This window comes from Trachypithecus francoisi, unplaced genomic scaffold (assembly GCF_009764315.1).
Source record: "Trachypithecus francoisi isolate TF-2019V2 unplaced genomic scaffold, Tfra_2.0 Contig00156, whole genome shotgun sequence".
In the NCBI taxonomy this organism is placed as follows: Eukaryota; Metazoa; Chordata; class Mammalia; order Primates; family Cercopithecidae; genus Trachypithecus; species Trachypithecus francoisi.
The window spans coordinates 249,982-269,102 of record NW_022680493.1 but is presented as its reverse complement, the minus strand read 5'-3'; the positions used below and the strand labels follow the sequence as shown (position 1 = coordinate 269,102).

Here is a 19,121-nt window from a genome sequence, read left to right as displayed (position 1 = left end):
AGGCACTGTGGGCCCCCAGCAGCAGCCAGGATTACCACCCAGGGGACTCAGCCTTCTGTGGCCCTGGCCAGACTTAGAATTTGGCACAAGATAGGACAAGCTCACTTAGCGCAGCTTGTTAATACCCAGGGCCTGTGCATGCCAGGCAAGGCCAAGCTGACTCAAAGAGCAACCAGCCACCTCTGCAAGGGTGTGCCTGGAGCAGGTAGACGAGCCACCAACCTCACCCACTCAAGGAAGCAGGGGTGGCCAGATTTCCACAGACTGAGTAGCTGTCCCCTGATGGCTGATGGAGCGGAGGCCTGAGGAAAAGCAGATGGCACTGGGGCCCTACCTCCAGGGCAGAATTACTGATTTACCCTGACCGGCAGTGAGTGAGGTTGGTGGTTGGTCCACCTGCTCCTGGCACACCCTTGCAGAGGTGGCTGGTTGCTCTTTGAGCCAGCTTGGCCTTGCCTGGCATGCCCAGGTCTCAGTGCAACAACTGTGCTACAAATGGAGCCACACAGAGAAAATGAGCAGCAGGCTCAGGAGCAGGGTGTGCGCTGCCCTTGGGGCCCCAGTCCATGCTTCAGGGCTCCTACAGCACTGTGGGCTTCTTGGGTGCCAAGAGGCAGACCACAGGCCATCTTGGGGACGACTCTATGCTGAAGTACAGAAAGGGCCCAATCTGGTGGATGAACCACACAGCCAGCTTCTGGCTGCGGGCACAGTGCCACATCTTCCATCACTTCCTGATGTGCCCCACCAGTGCTGAAGAGACAGCCTGGAGACAGGGCAAGAGGAAGGCTGAGAAGGATGAGATGGTGAATTCCAGCTTCTGCCTGACCCTGAGCCCACCCCCAGGATGACCCTCAACCTTTAGGAGTGGGAGAGCAAGATTGACAGCTTCAAGTGATTCACCAAAAAGATGGACAGCAGGACACTCAGCTCAACTTCACAGCCAGTGAGTTGACATGCAAGCAGATGACGGTGACAGGCTTTAAGAAAGAGCATCAGAAGGCAGCCAGTTCTTCAGCCTCAGCCAGGTCTTGGAGCTGGAACAGGCCATCATTTCACCAGAGATGCCTTCAACACCGTCAGTGAGCTGTTTGCCAATCAACCCAGGCAGGACCTGGACCCAGTCATGGACCTGTTGGGGCTGTCTCAGGGACACCAGGCCAACATCCTAGACATCATCCACATACACAAGGAAGCTTTTACCAATGTCACGAAAAGCAGGCAATGTGGGGCAGAAGGGAAGACAGAGGTGCAGAGGCTGATGACATCAGAATCACAGGAATAGGATTTCTTGGGACACTGGCTGAAATTCACCATTTTCATCCAATTTGAGTGAGAAACATGGACTCACAGATGCAGCATTTCTTGCAACAAGAGATACTGTTTTTTCAAAAAGTCACCCAGGAATTGATAGTGTTAAATGACTAGATACTCCTTTGTGGACTGTTTCCAGTTCAAGGATACTTTCTACAGCAGAATAATAACACTAAAAAAGAGCTAGTGCCAGCTATTGGTGGTAGGACAAGGATGCTTTTGTTCTCAGTTGAAACTCAGCTGAATATAGAATTGTGTAGGAAACAGTTAATAAGGTGATAGAATAGAAAGAGTAGCAAACATGAACTAAATCAGGCTATGAATGCCTACACCAGCAGTGTAACTTTTGGAAGAAAGATACCACTTACTTTATTGCTTTTTAAAGTATGAATATTTTAGTGTATATGCTGTAGACTTCAAACCGTGTGAAGAGTCTCAAAGAAGCTGGCTGTATAAAGCCTGCTGTGGATGTCTTTATACTCAAAGACTGATGATGCAATTCAAATATGTGTCCCTACCAAATCTCATGTTGAATTATATTTCCTAATGTTGAAGGTAGATCCTGGTCTAAGGTGATTGAATCCTGAAGGCAAATTTCTCATGAATGGTTTAGCAGCATCCTCTCGCTACTGTCCTCACAATCATGAGTGACTTCTCATGAGACCTGGTCATTGAAAACTCTATGTCACCTCCCTACTCTGCATGTTTTGCTCTTGCCATGTGAGACAATTCTCTTTCTTCGCCTTGCATGAAGATTGAAAGATTTCTGAGGCCTCCCAGAAGCAGAAGCCAGTGTGCTTCCTGTCCACCCTGCAGAACCATAAGCCAATTAAACCTCTTTTTCAAAATGAATCATACAGAAAATGGCAAATGAGGACTGGAGCATTGCTATAAAGATACCTGAAAATGTGGAAGCAGCTTTGGAACTAGGTAATGGACAGACATTGTAGGAGTTTGGAGGGCTCAAAAGAAGACAGATGAGAAAATGTTTGGACCATCTTAGAGACTTGGTTAAATGGTTGTGACAAAAATCCTGATAGAAACATGGACAGTGAAGGCTAGGCTGAGGAGGCCTCAGATAGAAATAAGAAGCTTTCTAGGAAATGTCTTCCTTTTGGATATGGAAAGCTTACACAATGCCTGTACTATCATTGTACCTTAGAAGCAGTGAACTTGCTTTTTATATCAGAGGCTCATAGGAAAAAAGAGACTGGAGCCTTAACTTAGATGAGACTTTGGACTTTGTAACTTTGAGTTAATGCTGAAATGAGTTAAGACTCATGCTGGCAAGGCATGATTGTATTTTGCAATGTGAGAAGGACATGAAGTTCGTAGGGTCAGGGACAGAATAATATGGTTTGTCTCTATGTCCCTCTCAAAACTCATGTGGAATTATACTCCCTAATGTTAGAGGTGGGGCCTAGGTGGAAAAAGATTTAGTCAAAATGGTGCGGGTAGATCCTTCACGAACGATGCAGGACCATCCCCTTGATGCTGTCCTGATAGTGAGTTCTCATGTTATCTGGTTGTTTTTAACAGGCTGTGGAACCTCTTTCCTCACTCTGTCTTGCTCCTACTCCTGCCATGGGAGACAGCTCATTGTCCCTTGGCCTTCTGGTATAATTAGGAGGCTTCCTGACTCCTCCTTGAATCAAAAGACACTATGCTTCCTTCACAGCCTGCAGAATCCCGAGTCAGTTAAACCTCTTTTATTTACGATAATACAGAAAATTAGAACTGCAGAGAGGAGCTATGAAATGTCTTGAAGGCCTTTTTCCATTTGTCTTGGCTAATTTGCACAGGGCTTCTGTATATGCAAGTTTCTGAAGTCTCCTTGAATTTTCCCCCCTTAAATCAGGTTTTGTGTTATTACTACGTAGCCAACCCCACTCTAGAGATACCTGAAAAAGTAGAAGCAGGTTCCAAGTGGCTAACAAACAAAGACTGAGAGGGTTTGGAGGGATTGGAGAATGACAGAAGGAAGAGGGCCTGGTGAGAGTGATTTAATCATGGATGGGAGGCGGGTCAGGTGGAAGGAAAAAGGGGTGGGTAGGGTGAGGAGGAGTAGGCTGGCTTCAGGGTGGTGGAAGGGTGGGGTGTAGTGGGAGTAGGGAGTCACCTACCGCAGAGGCACAGCCTCATGGACAGCCTCTACTAGGGCAGTGCACCTATGGCTTTGCAAGTTTTAGCCCCCGCGGCTGCTCTCATGGACTGGGCTAGTGTTGAGTGCCTGCAGCTTTTCCACGCTGAGGGTGCAAGCTGTTGTTGGGTCTATGAATCTGGCTCTGCCTGTGCAGCAGGCTTCTGCCTGGAAACAGTGGGAGGTGGAGGTGGAGGTGGGGATGGAGGGGCGGATCCTTCACCAGTGGTTATGCACCATCTTCTTGATGCTGACCTTGTGATATGGAGTTCTGATGAGATCTGGTTGTATAATAGGGTGTGGCACCTCTTTCCTCTCTCAGTCTTGCCCCTACTCCTGCCATATGAAGCATCTCTGTGCCCCTTGCCTTCTGGTGTGATTGGGAGGCTTCCTGCGTCCTCCCAGATTCAGAAGCCACTATGTCTCCTTACAGCCTGAAGAATTATGAGCCATTAAACCTGTTTTCTCTATGATCATAGAGAAAATTAGTACTGGGAAGTGGATGTATGAAATGTCTTCAAGGCCTTTTCCTTAATGTCTTGGCAATCAGCACTCGGCTGTGTGGGAGGCTGGTCTAGGGATGGAGGACTTAACAGGTCCCTCCAGTCTGTCAGGCCTGGAGAGCAGGGTCCTGTCAAAATCTCTGAGCAGGATCTCCCAGGTCCATCCAAACACCGGCTTTGTCCACTTTCGACTGGGCCTATGGGCACCACTGGGCATCCCAGCTGTCCACAGGACCCTTGATAATGTGCATTGCACCTGACATCTCCCAGCAGTGCTCAGTAGCCCCTGCTGACGAGGTCCCTGCTGACCAGATCCTTACATGCACTTCCTGGAGCCTGCATGGCGATGTTGAGCCCCGTGACATCTCTGCAGACCTTCTCCCTAGAGCTGCCTAAACTTGGAGGTAGACAGTAAGTAGTGGAAAGATGGGTTGAACCGTATTTCAGAGTGGGCTCTTCATAGGCTTTTCTCATCTTGTTTTTAGAAGCTTTTGTTGTTTGTGTAAAGACGGTGTTACGGAAACGTAAGGTTCAGTGAAGGAACTCAGGAAGAAGGTGGGCTTGCAGCATCACTGTCAGCACCCGTCCATGTCCTGTTGCTTCTAGAAAGCAAGCCCACACCAAGCACGGCACAAATCAAAGCCATCACCCTGTCGTGAATAAAAAACCATATATGTTGTGGAATATGTACTAACATGAGAGAAAATATTTTTTTCTCTACATAGAGTGAATTTTTTCTTGGGGATTTGTTTTTCTCTAAGGAAGGCTAAAAAATTAGACCAAATTAGATACCTCCCCGAAGAAGACAGTGCCTGGGACAGTGGTGATCACGGTAGCTGGAGGCACCAGGAGTCTTCGGCCAGTGCTGAGGGGGACTGACTGGGGATACAGCTTTCTTGGGGAGCAAGAGCTGGGGATGTCGCAGGCCCCATTGCTCATTGTTGCACCGGACACTTTTCAGGGGCTGTTGATCTGATTTGCTTCCTCTCTCTGTTGGGACAACTCTGGCTCTTGAGAGTGGCTCGTTGACTGCTGGCGGCATAGCTCATAGCTCAGCATTCTGCTCTCTTCTGAGTAGAAAAAGCCTGTGGTTGCAGGGAAACCCACAGACTGGAGCTTGAAACTCCTGTTTGTGCTGATTTACCTTCGAGGCCTGGCGTGCATGGCACAGTGACATTTTCTCCTCCAGCATCTGTCTGACTGCTGTCATGAGCCCCTGAGCTTCAGCACTGCTGCTGTACACACAGGACCTGTTTTTTCCTGTGTTTTGGTTCTCAGCTGTGACGGGTGCTGGCTTCCTTTCTCTCTTTGAGAAAACAATTGCTTGATGTTTTATTGAAGGAGTCTATTTCTTTGATGGCAATGGCTGGACAATCCTGATGAGTGTCTTCTGTTTTTCTGACCTGGGCAAGTTGAGGAGTCTTCAATTCTTCAAGCCTTTCTTGTCTGTCTTTCTAAGTTGGGCTTCCTCGAGTTCTCTCACTCCTGTGAGTAGGGGGAAATATCGGGCTTTGTCTCTTGCATGAGACTTGACAGTTTGGGTTCTTGGGCTCCCTGTGCCCCAGGTTGCACCTTCTGGCTGCCGTGAGGTCACGTAGCTCCTGGGAAGCCTGCATGTTCCCAGCAGGCGTGCTCTGGAGATGGCCCTGGGGCACTTAAGGAGCCAAATTCTCTGCAGCCAGGGGCAGAACAGATGCTTGCCCATCTGGAAGGAGCACAACATGGGTGCAAACTTGAGGCTGGGTCTCTGACTTCATGGCCATTCCAGGCTCACATTCACTAATAACCTCCTCATGATCATTCCAAGATGGGATCCCTGGCGGGGCCCTCTGGAACTGCTTACATGCAGGGGAAGAGGCCAGAAGACTCTCTGGCACATCAGATGCTTTGGTCAGCACCTGCTTTCTCAGACTTCCCATTGGTAACTCTCTATGGAACGTGGCCACCTCAACTTTTGAGCCAGCCCCAGATTCACAGGTGGCTGAGGAGGGACCGGCAAGCTATGTAAGGGACAAGGACGAAACCTTTTCTGTTTTAAAGCACTGAATAGGTTTTAGGACCCTGAGGGGTAGACCCTACCTGTGTTTGGCCCATAACCTCCCAATATGGGCTCCCAGCACCTGCTGAGTACACGGCTCGAGGAAGGGAAGCACCTGGGCTATGTTCACATAGGCTTTCCCACTTTTCAAGGGTGCTAGATTGCTGGTTTTCACGTGGGTGTTGGACACGGGAAAAGCCAGGTTGACAGCAAGCCAGGATCGACACACACTCACAGGGATCAAGCCCTCGTTCATCTGGCCCAACTTCCTGCCCACGTGGGCTTTCAGGACGTTTTCTATATGATTCCTCTTTGTGCGTCTTAGTAAATCACTTCCCGAGTCACAGTCACTCCTCAAGGGCTTCCTCAAGTCCCTTTCCGACTCCTCCGAGGTCGCCCCCAGAACCTTCCCTGGGAAGCTTTCCATGCCCCTGGATAGATTTTGCGGGGTCTGCCCCAGAATTTGCCCCAGATGTGGTCACAGGGCCCTCTCCAGCTGGAACTTCACCTTCTGTAACTCCTTGCTGCTTTCGCCTGTGGACGTGGAGGACTGCCAGGGCCTGGGTCTGCCCTTGGCCTGACTTGTCCCTGACGATTCGTCCCGAAGCTGCATCAGATCCAGAGACTCTTGGACTCAGCTGTGAGTGGTGCTGGCTTCCTTTCTCTCTTTGAGAAAACAATTGATGTTTTATTGAAGGAGTCTATTTCTTTGTTGGCAATGGCTGGACAATCCTCATGAGTGTCTTCTGTTTTTCTGACCTGGGCAAGTTGAGGAGTCTTCAATTCTTCAAGCCTTTCATGTCTGTCTTTCTAAGTTGGGCTTCCTCGAGTTCTCTCACTCCTGTGAGTAGGGGGAAATATCGGGCTTTGTCTCTTGCATGAGACTTGACAGTTTGGGTTCTTGGGCTCCCTGTGCCCCAGGTTGCACCTTCTGGCTGCCGTGAGGTCACGTAGCTCCTGGGAAGCCTGCATGTTCCCAGCAGGCGTGCTCTGGAGATGGCCCTGGGGCACTTGAGGAGCCAAATTCTCTGCAGCAAGGGGCAGAACAGATGCTTGCCCATCTGGAAGGAGCACAACATGGGCGCAAACTTGAGGCTGGGTCTCTGACTTCATGGCCATTCCAGGCTCACATTCACTAATAACCTCCTCCATAAGACACAGCTGTCTTGGATCTTGGGAGACAGACATTGTAGGGAGTAGAGAAATTTTGCTGGTACCTGGAGCCTCGAAACCACACACATTCTCCCTGTGGCTTGGAGGTTTCCAGCATACGGGTTCCTGAGGGGACTCTGGGTTGTGGCACTGCCTCCCTGGTCTCTACAGCCCTTGAAGACTGGGTTCCTAAGCTCCTGCTCTGCTGGGTGCTGCCTGTGAGGCTGTATGTGAGGGGCTTAGGTGGCCACCTGCCCGCCTGTGGAGCTGGAGGAGGCTTCAGGGGCCCATGATCATTCCAAGATGGGATCCCTGGCGGGGCCCTCTGGAACTGCTTACATGCAGGGGATGAGGCCAGAAGACTCTCTGGCACATCAGATGCTTTGGTCAGCACCTGCTTTCTCAGACTTCCCATTGGTAACTCTCTATGGAACGTGGCCACCTCAACTTTTGAGCCAGCTCCAGATTCACAGGTGGCTGAGGAGGGACCGGCAAGCTGTGTAAGGGACAAGGACGAAACCTTTTCTGTTTTAAAGCACTGAATAGGTTTTAGGACCCTGAGGGGTAGACCCCACCTGTGTTTGGCCCATAACCTCCCAATATGGGCTCCCAGCACCTGCTGAGTACACGGCTGGAGGAAGGGAAGCACCTGGGCTATGTTCACATAGGCTTTCCCACTTTTCAAGGGTGCTAGATTGCTGGTTTTCACGTGAAATCACTTCCCGAGTCACAGTCACTCCTCAAGGGCTTCCTCAAGTCCCTTTCCGGACTCCTCCGAGGTCGCCCCCAGAACCTTCCCTGGGAAGCTTTCCATGCCCCTGGATAGATTTTGCGGGGTCTGCCCCAGAATTTTCCCCATATGTGGTCACAGGGCCCTCTCCAGCTGGAACTTCACCTTCTATAACTCCTTCCTGCTTTCGCCTGTGGACGTGGAGGACTGCCAGGGCCTGGGTTTGCCCTTGGCCTGACTTGTCCCTGACGATTCGTCCCGAAGCTGCATCAGATCCAGAGACTCTTGGACTCAGCTGTGAGTGGTGCTGTCTTCCTTTCTCTCTTTGAGAAAACAATTGCTTGATGGTTTATTGAAGGAGTCTATTTCTTTGTTGGCAATGGCTGGACAATCCTGATGAGTGTCTTCTGTTTTTCTGACCTGGGCAAGTTGAGGAGTCTTCAATTCTTCAAGCCTTTCTTTCTTCATGTCTAAGTTGGGCTTCCTAGATAGAGTTCTCTCACTCCTGTGAGTAGGGGGAAATATCGGGCTTTGTCTCTTGCATGAGACTTGACAGTTTGGGTTCTTGGGCTCCCTGTGCCCCAGGTTGCACCTTCTGGCTGCCGTGAGGTCACGTAGCTCCTGGGAAGCCTGCATGTTCCCAGCAGGCGTGCTCTGGAGATGGCCCTGGGGCATTTGAGGAGCCAAATTCTCTGCAGCAAGGGGCAGAACAGGATGCTTGCCCATCTGGAAGTAGCACAACATGGGCGCAAACTTGAGGCTGGGTCTCTGACTTCATGGCCATTCCAGGCTCACATTCACTAATAACCTCCTCCATAAGACACAGCTGTCTTGGATCTTGGGAGACAGACATTGTAGGGAGTAGAGAAATTTTGCTGGTACCTGGAGCCTCGAAACCACACACATTCTCCCTGTGGCTTGGAGGTTTCCAGCATACGGGTTCCTGAGGGGACTCTGGGTTGTGGCACTGCCTCCCTGGTCTCTACAGCCCTTGAAGACTGGGTTCCTAAGCTCCTGCTCTGCTGGGTGCTGCCTGTGAGGCTGTATGTGAGGGGCTTAGGTGGCCACCTGCCCGCCTGTGGAGCTGGAGGAGGCTTCAGGGGCCCATGATCATTCCAAGATGGGATCAATCCTGATGAGTGTCTTCTATTTTTCTGACCTGGGCAAGTTGAGGAGTCTTCAGTTCTTCAAGCCTTTCTTTCTTCATGTCTTTCTAAGTTGGGCTTCCTAGATAGAGTTCTCTCACTCCTGTGAGTAGGGGGAAATATCGGGCTTTGTCTCTTGCATGAGACTTGACAGTTTGGGTTCTTGGGCTCCCTGTGCCCCAGGTTGCACCTTCTGGCTGCCGTGAGGTCACGTAGCTCCTGGGAAGCCTGCATGTTCCCAGCAGGCGTGCTCTGGAGATGGCCCTGGGGCATTTGAGGAGCCAAATTCTCTGCAGCAAGGGGCAGAACAGATGCTTGCCCATCTGGAAGGAGCACAATATGGGTGCAAACTTGAGGCTGGGTCTCTGACTTCATGGCCATTCCGGGCTCACATTCACTAATAACCTCCTCATGATCATTCCAAGATGGGATCCCTGGCGGGGCCCTCTGGAACTGCTTACATGCAGGGGAAGAGGCCAGAAGACTCTCTGGCACATCAGATGCTTTGGTCAGCACCTGCTTTCTCAGACTTCCCATTGGTAACTCTCTATGGAACGTGGCCACCTCAACTTTTGAGCCAGCCCCAGATTCACAGGTGGCTGAGGAGGGACCGGCAAGCTGTGTAAGGGACAAACACGAAACCTTTTCTGTTTTAAAGCACTGAATAGGTTTTAGGACCCTGAGGGGTAGACCCCACCTGTGTTTGGCCCATAACCTCCCAATATGGGCTCCCAGCACCTGCTGAGTACACGGCTCGAGGAAGGGAAGCACCTGGGCTATGTTCACATAGGCTTTCCCACTTTTCAAGGGTGCTAGATTGCTGGTTTTCACGTGGGTGTTGGACACGGGAAAAGCCAGGTTGACAGCAAGCCAGGATCGACACACACTCACAGGGATCAAGCCCTCATTCATCTGGCCCAACTTCCTGCCCACGTGGGCTTTAGGGACGTTTTCTATATGATTCCTCTTTGTGCGTCTTAGTAAATCACTTCCCGAGTCACAGTCACTCCTCAAGGGCTTCCTCAAGTCCCTTTCCGACTCCTCCGAGGTCGCCCCCAGAACCTTCCCTGGGAAGCTTTCCATGCCCCTGGATAGATTTTGCGGGGTCTGCCCCAGAATTTGCCCCAGATGTGGTCACAGGGCCCTCTCCAGCTGGAACTTCACCTTCTGTAACTCCTTGCTGCTTTCGCCTGTGGACGTGGAGGACTGCCAGGGCCTGGGTCTGCCCTTGGCCTGACTTGTCCCTGACGATTCGTCCCGAAGCTGCATCAGATCCAGAGACTCTTGGACTCAGCTGTGAGTGGTGGTGCTGTCTTCCTTTCTCTCTTTGAGAAAACAATTGCTTGATGGTTTATTGAAGGAGTCTATTTCTTTGTTGGCAATGGCTGGACAATCCTGATGAGTGTCTTCTATTTTTCTGACCTGGGCAAGTTGAGGAGTCTTCATTCTTCAAGCCTTTCTTCTTCATGTCTAAGTGGGCTTCCTAGATAGAGTTCTCTCACTCCTGTGAGTAGGGGGAAATATCGGCTTTGTCTCTTGCATGAGACTTGACAGTTTGGGTTCTTGGGCTCCCTGTGCCCCAGGTTGCACCTTCTGGCTGCCGTGAGGTCACGTAGCTCCTGGGAAGCCTGCATGTTCCCAGCAGGCGTGCTCTGGAGATGGCCCTGGGGCATTTGAGGAGCCAAATTCTCTGCAGCAAGGGGCAGAACAGGATGCTTGCCCATCTGGAAGTAGCACAACATGGGCGCAAACTTGAGGCTGGGTCTCTGACTTCATGGCCATTCCAGGCTCACATTCACTAATAACCTCCTCCATAAGACACAGCTGTCTTGGATCTTGGGAGACAGACATTGTAGGGAGTAGAGAAATTTTGCTGGTACCTGGAGCCTCGAAACCACACACATTCTCCCTGTGGCTTGGAGGTTTCCAGCATACGGGTTCCTGAGGGGACTCTGGGTTGTGGCACTGCCTCCCTGGTCTCTACAGCCCTTGAAGACTGGGTTCCTAAGCTCCTGCTCTGCTGGGTGCTGCCTGTGAGGCTGTATGTGAGGGGCTTAGGTGGCCACCTGCCCGCCTGTGGAGCTGGAGGAGGCTTCAGGGGCCCATGATCATTCCAAGATGGGATCAATCCTGATGAGTGTCTTCTATTTTTCTGACCTGGGCAAGTTGAGGAGTCTTCAGTTCTTCAAGCCTTTCTTTCTTCATGTCTTTCTAAGTTGGGCTTCCTAGATAGAGTTCTCTCACTCCTGTGAGTAGGGGGAAATATCGGGCTTTGTCTCTTGCATGAGACTTGACAGTTTGGGTTCTTGGGCTCCCTGTGCCCCAGGTTGCACCTTCTGGCTGCCGTGAGGTCACGTAGCTCCTGGGAAGCCTGCATGTTCCCAGCAGGCGTGCTCTGGAGATGGCCCTGGGGCACTTGAGGAGCCAAATTCTCTGCAGCAAGGGGCAGAACAGATGCTTGCGCATCTGGAAGGAGCACAATATGGGTGCAAACTTGAGGCTGGGTCTCTGACTTCATGGCCATTCCGGGCTCACATTCACTAATAACCTCCTCATGATCATTCCAAGATGGGATCCCTGGCGGGGCCCTCTGGAACTGCTTACATGCAGGGGAAGAGGCCAGAAGACTCTCTGGCACATCAGATGCTTTGGTCAGCACCTGCTTTCTCAGACTTCCCATTGGTAACTCTCTATGGAACGTGGCCACCTCAACTTTTGAGCCAGCCCCAGATTCACAGGTGGCTGAGGAGGGACCGGCAAGCTGTGTAAGGGACAAACACGAAACCTTTTCTGTTTTAAAGCACTGAATAGGTTTTAGGACCCTGAGGGGTAGACCCCACCTGTGTTTGGCCCATAACCTCCCAATATGGGCTCCCAGCACCTGCTGAGTATACGGCTCGAGGAAGGGAAGCACCTGGGCTATGTTCACATAGGCTTTCCCACTTTTCAAGGGTGCTAGATTGCTGGTTTTCACGTGGGTGTTGGACACGGGAAAAGCCAGGTTGACAGCAAGCCAGGATCGACACACACTCACAGGGACCAAGCCCTCATTCATCTGGCCCAACTTCCTGCCCACGTGGGCTTTAGGGACGTTTTCTATATGATTCCTCTTTGTGCATCTTAGTAAAATCACTTCGCGAGTCACAGTCACTCCTCAAGGGCTTCCTCAAGTCCCTTTCCGGACTCCTCCGAGGTCGCCCCCAGAACCTTCCCTGGGAAGCTTTCCATGCCCCTGGATAGATTTTGCGGGGTCTGCCCCAGAATTTTCCCCATATGTGGTCACAGGGCCCTCTCCAGCTGGAACTTCACCTTCTATAACTCCTTCCTGCTCTCGCCTGTGGACGTGGAGGACTGCCAGGGCCTGGGTTTGCCCTTGGCCTGACTTGTCCCTGACGATTCGTCCCGAAGCTGCATCAGATCCAGAGACTCTTGGACTCAGCTGTGAGTGGTGCTGGCTTCCTTTCTCTCTTTGAGAAAACTACTTGATGTTTTATTGAAGGAGTCTATTTCTTTGTTGGCAATGGCTGGACAATCCTGATGAGTGTCTTCTGTTTTTCTGACCTGGGCAAGTTGAGGAGTCTTCAATTCTTCAAGCCTTTCTTCATGTCTTTCTTTCTAAGTTGGGCTTCCTAGAGTTCTCTCACTCCTGTGAGTAGGGGGAAATATCGGGCTTTGTCTCTTGCATGAGACTTGACAGTTTGGGTTCTTGGGCTCCCTGTGCCCCAGGTTGCACCTTCTGGCTGCCGTGAGGTCACGTAGCTCCTGGGAAGCCTGCATGTTCCCAGCAGGCGTGCTCTGGAGATGGCCCTGGGGCATTTGAGGAGCCAAATTCTCTGCAGCAAGGGGCAGAACAGGATGCTTGCCATCTGGAAGTAGCACAACATGGGCGCAAACTTGAGGCTGGGTCTCTGACTTCATGGCCATTCCAGCTCACATTCACTAATAACCTCCTCCATAAGACACAGCTGTCTTGGATCTTGGGAGACAGACATTGTAGGGAGTAGAGAACTTTTGCTGGTACCTGGAGCCTCGAAACCACACACATTCTCCCTGTGGCTTGGAGGTTTCCAGCATACGGGTTCCTGAGGGGACTCTGGGTTGTGGCACTGCCTCCCTGGTCTCTACAGCCCTTGAAGACTGGGTTCCTAAGCTCCTGCTCTGCTGGGTGCTGCCTGTGAGGCTGTATGTGAGGGGCTTAGGTGGCCACCTGCCCGCCTGTGGAGCTGGAGGAGGCTTCAGGGGCCCATGATCATTCCAAGATGGGATCCCTGGCGGGGCCCTCTGGAACTGCTTACATGCAGGGGACGAGGCCAGAAGACTCTCTGGCACATCAGATGCTTTGGTCAGCACCTGCTTTCTCAGACTTCCCATTGGTAACTCTCTATGGAACGTGGCCACCTCAACTTTTGAGCCAGCTCCAGATTCACAGGTGGCTGAGGAGGGACCGGCAAGCTGTGTAAGGGACAAGGACGAAACCTTTTCTGTTTTAAAGCACTGAATAGGTTTTAGGACCCTGAGGGGTAGACCCCACCTGTGTTTGGCCCATAACCTCCCAATATGGGCTCCCAGCACCTGCTGAGTACACGGCTGGAGGAAGGGAAGCACCTGGGCTATGTTCACATAGGCTTTCCCACTTTTCAAGGGTGCTAGATTGCTGGTTTTCACGTGGGTGTTGGACACGGGAAAAGCCAGGTTGACAGCAAGCCAGGATCGACACACACTCACAGGATTAAGCCCTCATTCATCTGGCCCAACTTCCTGCCCACGTGGGCTTTCAGGACGTTTTCTATATGATTCCTCTTTGTGCGTCTTAACAAATCACTTCCCGAGTCACAGTCACTCCTCAAGGGCTTCCTCAAGTCCCTTCCGACTCCTCCGAGGTCGCCCCCAGAACCTTCCCTGGGAAGCTTTCCATGCCCCTGGATAGATTTTGCGGGGTCTGCCCCAGAATTTTCCCCATATGTGGGCACAGGTCCCTCTCCAGCTGGAACTTCACCTTCTATAACTCCTTCCTGCTCTCGCCTGTGGACGTGGAGGACTGCCAGGGCCTGGGTTTGCCCTTGGCCTGACTTGTCCCTGACGATTCGTCCCGAAGCTGCATCAGCTCCAGAGACTCTTGGATCCTTCCCAGGTTGCCCTGGTGTTGAATGAACCACTTTTGAATGTGTTGCTCCAGTTGTCTCCGGACTTCAGGACTGATTGGAAAGTTCTCAGGCAGAATGGATGGCAAGCTTTCCTGGGAAAGGTTAGGAGTGGAGACACTAAACACATCCGGAGATTTTTGGACCCTAGAGGGTAAAGCCAACCCACCTTCTAGTTGTTTCCTCAACAAAGACCTTTTCTTTGAAATGGTAAAGATAATTATCAATAAATACTAAGGGAACTCAGAGACCGGGGCCGGCGTGGGTCCTCTGTAAGCTGCGCACCGGTCACCTGGGCCCCGCTTTTCTTTCCCTATACTTTGTCTCTGTGTCTTATTTCTTTTCTCAAGTCTCTCGTTCCACCTAATGAGAAACACCCAGACGTGTGGAGGGGCAGGCCACCCCTTCAGGTGTAGGTCTTTTTTGTTTTGTTTTGTTTATTCTTCTTGGTCTTCAGGGGGTCCTTTCAATGTGAAAGCTTTTGTGTGTTTTCACCTCCAGAAAATATTTCATTATTTATTTCTTTATTTTTTCCCCTCCATTTCCTCTGTTTTCTTATACTGGAATTCCTGTTAAATAGTATGATAGAACTTCTGGATTTATGCTCCATACTTCCTAATTTTTCTTTTATACTTCTCACCTCTGTTCTTTCGAAGTGCATTTTAGGAGAATTTCTTTTTTTTTTTTTTTGAGATCGGCTGGAGTGTAGTGGTGCAATCTTGGCTCACTGCAACCTCCACCTCCCAGGTTCAAGCAATTCTCATGCCTCAGCCTCCCAAGTAGCTGGGGTTACAGGAGTGCACCATCATGCCTAGCTAATTTTAATTTTTAGTGAGACAGTTTTGCCATGTTGGCCAGGCTGGTCTTGAACTTCCGGCCTCAGGTGATCCACCCGCCTTAGACTCCCAAAGTGTTGGGACTACAGGCGTGAGCCACCACACCTTGCTCTTTTTTAGTCTCCTGAATTTCCTAGCTGCTTGATCTTTCAACTCTATTTTTCACTCTTTAGCTGTATCTATTTTGTTATTAAGCCCTTTGTATTTTTATTTGGGAAACTGAATTCTAAATCAATATTTAGTTCATTCTATTTTTAAATTTATTCTGAGACAGGATCTTGCTCTGTGACCTAGGCTGAAGTGCAGTGGCAAGATCAGAGCTCACTGCAACCTCAAACTCCTGGGCTCCAGTGATCCTTCTACCTCAGCCTCCTGACTAGCTGGAACTGCAGGCACACACCACCACACCCAGATAATTTTTAAATTTTTTGTAGAGATAGAGTCTTGCTATGTAACCCAGGCTGGTCTCAAACTCCCAGACTCAAGCAATCCTCCTACCTTGGCCTCCCAAAGTGCTAGGATGATAGGCGTGAGCTACCATGCCTGGCTTAATTCCTTTTAGTAAATGAAATATCTTTTCACATATCTTGTCGAGATATTAATTATGCTTAATCTAAAGCCTTGCTCTGTAAGTACTCATTAATTCTTATTCTTAGGTGTTTGTTTTTCAGATGGCAGTGTAGGGAACTAAAATTAATTTTTTCAGCAACTCTCATAAATTCTTAGTTGGAATGAACCCCTATAACAAAAGACAGATTAACAAGAGAAAAACGAACAAGTGTATTAGCATGTATACTTCACATATACATGGGAAATACCAAGGGAATGAATAGGCCTCAAAGAGGTGGCTTGGAATTCCAGCTCATATAGCATCTTCAACAAAGAACAGTAAATTTTTAGAGAAGTGACAAGACAAGGGACAAGGACATTGAATTTCGAAGGGCAGCAAATTGTGGAACAGCAAATAAATGGCAGTTACAGGCTATTTAGTATAGCTTCCTATGTAGATTCCTTTGGTGCCATCTCCAGGTTGTTAAGCTCTAAAGTTGTCTCTGGTGGTTAACTTTTGTCTTTCCTGATATAGCGGGTCTTTATCTTTGTAAATCTTCTCAAGTGCCTTCAACTCAAAATAATCCTTACATCAAAGTGGCATGTTTTGGGATGGCATATTCTGGTTTCCCACAGTGGATTTTTAATTTTTCATTTTTGAGACAGGGTCTCACTCTGTCGCCCAGACTAAAGTGCAGTGGTGAGACTGTGGCTCACTGCAGTTTCAAACTCCTGAGATCAAGTGACCCTTCTATTTCAGCCTCCTGAATAGCTGAGACTAGAGGTGTGTGCCACCACACCTGACTAATAAAAAAAAAAAAAAAAAAAAAAAATTGTAAAAATGGGGTCTCCCTATGTTGCCCAGGCTGTTGCAAACTCCTGGGCTGAAGCGATCCTCCCCTCTTGGCTTCCCAAAGTGCTGGGATTATAAGTGTGAGCCACTGCGCCCGGCCTACAGATGGATTTTGATGGCTCTGTTTCACAGTGTTAATTTTACCCAACCGCTTAGTAACTCTAGATATTTGTGTTTTTTGCTTTTGTTTTTGTTTTTGAGATGCAGTAACGCTTCGTTGCTAGGCTGGAGTGTAGTGGTGCGATCTTGGCTCACTGCAACCTCTGCCTCCCGAGTTCAAGCGCTTCTGCTGCCTCAGCCTCCTGAGTAGCTGGGACTACAGGTGCATGCCACCAATCCCAGCTAATTTTTTGTATTTTTTTTTTTTTTTAGTAGAGACAGGGTTTCACTGTGCTAGCCAGGATGGTCTCGATCTCCTGACCTCGTGGTCCGCCCACCTCGGCCTCCTAAAGTACTGGAATTACAAGTGGTAGCCACCGTGCCCAATCTGTTTGTTCATTTTTAAATTGTGCATCATCATTATTATTATTATTATTATTTTGAGACAGGGTCTTACTCTGTTACCCAGGCTGGAGTGCAGTGACATAATCATGGCTCACTGCAGCCTCGACATCCCAGGCTTAAGTGGCCCTCCCATCTTAGCCTCCCAGAGTGCTGGAATTACAGCTATGAGGGATTACAATAACGCTGGGATTACAGGTTTGAGTCACTGTATGAATCTAGTGCATTCCTGTTCTCGTCTGTTCTGTTTCCTGAGCCTGAATGTCATAATTTTGTGGGAGGTGTTGGGCCAGTAGCGTGCTCATAATCTCAGCCACTAAGGAAGCTGAGACAGGAGGATCACTTGAGCTGAGGAGTTTGAGACCAACCTGGACAACATAGTGAGATACTGTCTCTAACTAGAAAAAGGAAAAGGAAAAAAAGAAAGAAAGTAACTTTGTGGGAAGAAGAATGTGTTGATTGGACAAATACGTGGGGATGTATGTCGGGAAGAAGAGAACCCGTTGTATCTTTGAGCATATCCAGTTTCTTACTCCAGTGAGGATAGTTGCTACCTGGGGCATTCACTGGTTTGGTGTGGAGAAAATCTCCACTGCAGCTGGCTGATTAGTACAAGTGTCAGAAATAAGGGGATAGTTGACACAAATACTCTGGATACAGTTGCTCAATTAACCACCCCAATGAGTAGCCCAAATCCCTGTTTTCTTTGTATCCAATAACTCTAACATTAGGGTAGAGTTCTTTCTTAACTCTATTTCTATTTTTATTTTTGCACTTTTGAAATAGCCTTCTGGTGCAGGACATTTTTTGCACTGCTGTCAATCTTTTCTTTCTTATCTGCCTTTGGTGTTAAACTTAAAATGATCTTCTGTACTCTCCCTCCCTTCCAAAATTATAAATATTCACCTATTTTCTTATTTTACTATTTTTACGATTTCATGTTTTACATTCAAATCTTTAAGCCATCTGGAATTTATTCTAGTGTCAGCCATGACTTGGGGCCCTAACTTAATTTTTTCTAATGGTGAGTCACTTAAACCCACCATATGTTCCATGTGTGGGCTTTTAAAATGCAGCTCAACCCTAAGAGCTCCATAAAAGCCCAGGAGTTAAGAATAGAAAAGCTAAGACTATAACTCATTTGGCTCCTAATTTCTGCTCACTCTAGGACTCTGGCAAATCTCAGTGCTCCTTAGGGAAAAAGCTCTAATGATTTAAGGCTGGGAAGGCTGAGGCAGAGAGGAGGATTTGCAGAGAACCCTCTAGAGGAGGTTCATAGTTGCTGTGTTCCAGCCATTGGGCATGGCCTTGGGGGAAACAGTGGTTCAGCCTTACAAGAAGCTGCAGGGGCCTCAAGCTCTACTCTATAACTCCTTTTTCTTTCTTCAGCCCCAAGTCATTTTCCTACTCACTCAAAGTCCAGCTCCAAGCCAGTGAGGCTTAGATGCTCCTGTTCCTGGGTCCTCGCTGCATTTTTGCATATTTCTCTAGAGCTATTTTTGTAATTGTTGACAGGTCTGTCATGGATTAATGAATTAGTTGATTAAGTTTTCAGGCATGAAGGGTGCCATCTGCCAGGTGCAGGAGGAAAAACACACCAAAGGATATGGAGTTGCTGCTGCCCATGTAGACCCCCTGAGGGTGTCACGGCACAGTGGTGCCACCATGCCCAGCTAACTTTTGTATTTTTTTGTAGAACAGGGTTTCACCATGTTTCCCAGACTGGTCTCAAACTCCTGGGCTCAAGCAATCCACCCACCTCAGCCTCCCAAAGTGCTGGGGTTACAGGCCAGAGCCACCAAGCCTGACCTTGAAGTTTAATATATTTTAATTAAATCTACCTTACTAATTAACAAATCAAGTCATCTATATCCTTACTTACTGTATGGTTTACTGATGAGTCATGGGCTAAGAGAAATGAATTAAAATTTCCTTCTATTATTATATATCTATTTCTCCATGTATTTCTCATTTTTTGCTTTATGAATTCTGATGCTATATTATTTTATGCATAAAAATGCATAACATTTTCATCATAGCTTTCAGCTTTTATCATTACAAGGTGTTCTTCTGTGTCTTGTTTTCTGATTTTTCTATTTTTTGGTGAATTCAGCCATGTCTGATATTAACATTGGAAGCTCTGTTTTCTTTTTCTTTTTTTTTCTGAGACAGAGTTTCACTCTTGTTGCCCAGGCTGGAGTGCAATGGTGCAATCTCGG

At 48.9% G+C, this 19,121-nt stretch overlaps 3 pseudogenes; all 3 read right to left on the bottom strand.

Annotated features, from left to right (window-relative positions):
* Positions 1 to 4,811: 4,811 nt before the first annotated feature.
* Positions 4,812 to 6,422, bottom strand: LOC117068712 (annotated as a pseudogene).
* Positions 6,423 to 8,057: 1,635 nt separating this feature from the next.
* Positions 8,058 to 12,454, bottom strand: LOC117068661 (annotated as a pseudogene).
* A 2-nt stretch (positions 12,455 to 12,456) lies between these two features.
* Positions 12,457 to 17,465, bottom strand: LOC117068602 (annotated as a pseudogene).
* Positions 17,466 to 19,121: the final 1,656 nt, after the last annotated feature.